Source organism: Egretta garzetta, unplaced genomic scaffold (assembly GCF_000687185.1).
Source record: "Egretta garzetta isolate BGI_Z169 unplaced genomic scaffold, ASM68718v1 scaffold50, whole genome shotgun sequence".
Classification (NCBI taxonomy): domain Eukaryota; kingdom Metazoa; phylum Chordata; class Aves; order Pelecaniformes; family Ardeidae; genus Egretta; species Egretta garzetta.
The window spans coordinates 483,782-484,868 of record NW_009258613.1 but is presented as its reverse complement, the minus strand read 5'-3'; positions in this window follow the sequence as shown (position 1 = coordinate 484,868).

Sequence of the window (1,087 nt, the reverse complement as noted above, 5' to 3'; positions counted from 1 at the left end):
GGAAAGAGTCCATGCTGAAGCAGGTTTGCTGGCAGAACTTGTGACCCCGCAGGGGACCCACGCTGGAGCAGTCTGCTCCTGAGGGACTGCACCCCGTGGAAATTATGGACCCATGCTGGAGCAGTTTGTGAAGAACTGTAGCCCATGGGAAGGACTCATGTTGGAGAAGTTCGTGAAGGACTGTCTCCCGTGAGAGGGACCCCATGCATGAGAAGAGGAAGAGTCCTCTCCCAAGGAAGAAGAAGCGGCAGAGACAATGTGAGATGAACTGACCCCCAGCCCCCATTCCCATCCCCCTGTGCCACTGGGGGGAAGTAGGTAGAGAAACTGGGAGTGAAGTTGAGCCCAGCAAGAAAGAATGTTGGGGGAAGGGAGGTGTTTTAAGATTCAGCATTTTTTATCCTCTCCTACTCTGATTTTGATTGGCAATAAATTAAATTAATTTCATCAAGCTGGGTCTGTTTTGCCCATGACGGTAACTGACAAATGATCTCTCCCTGTCCTTATCTCGACCCACAAGCCTTTTGATCTATTCTTCTCTCCCCTGTCCAGTTAAAGAGGGGAGTGGTGGAGCGGCTTTGGTGGGCCCCTGGCATCTGGCCAGGGTCAACCCATCACAATAAGAAATCTCTTCCTTATGTCCAATCTAAATTTACCCTGTTTTAGTTTAAAACCATTGCCCCTTGTCCTGTCACTACAAGCCTCGGTAAAAATTCTTTCTCAGTCTTTCTTATAAGTGCCCTTTGTATATTGAAAAGCTGCAATAAGGTCTCCCTGGAGCCTTCTCCACTCCAGGCTGAACACCCTCAACTCGCTCTGATCATTTTTGTGACCCTTCACTGGACCTGCTGTATGTTCCATGTCTTTCCTCAAGCTGGATGCAGTACTCCAGCTGAGGTCTCACCAGAGTAGAGTAGAGGGGCAGAATCCCCTCCCTTGACCTGCTGGCCATGCTTCTTGTGATGCAGCCCAGGATATGGGTGGGTTTCTGGGCTGCAAGCGCACATTACCAGCTCATGTCCAGTTTTTCATCCACCAGCACCCCCAAGTCAGGGCTGCTCTCCATCCTTTCTTCCCCCAGCCTGTA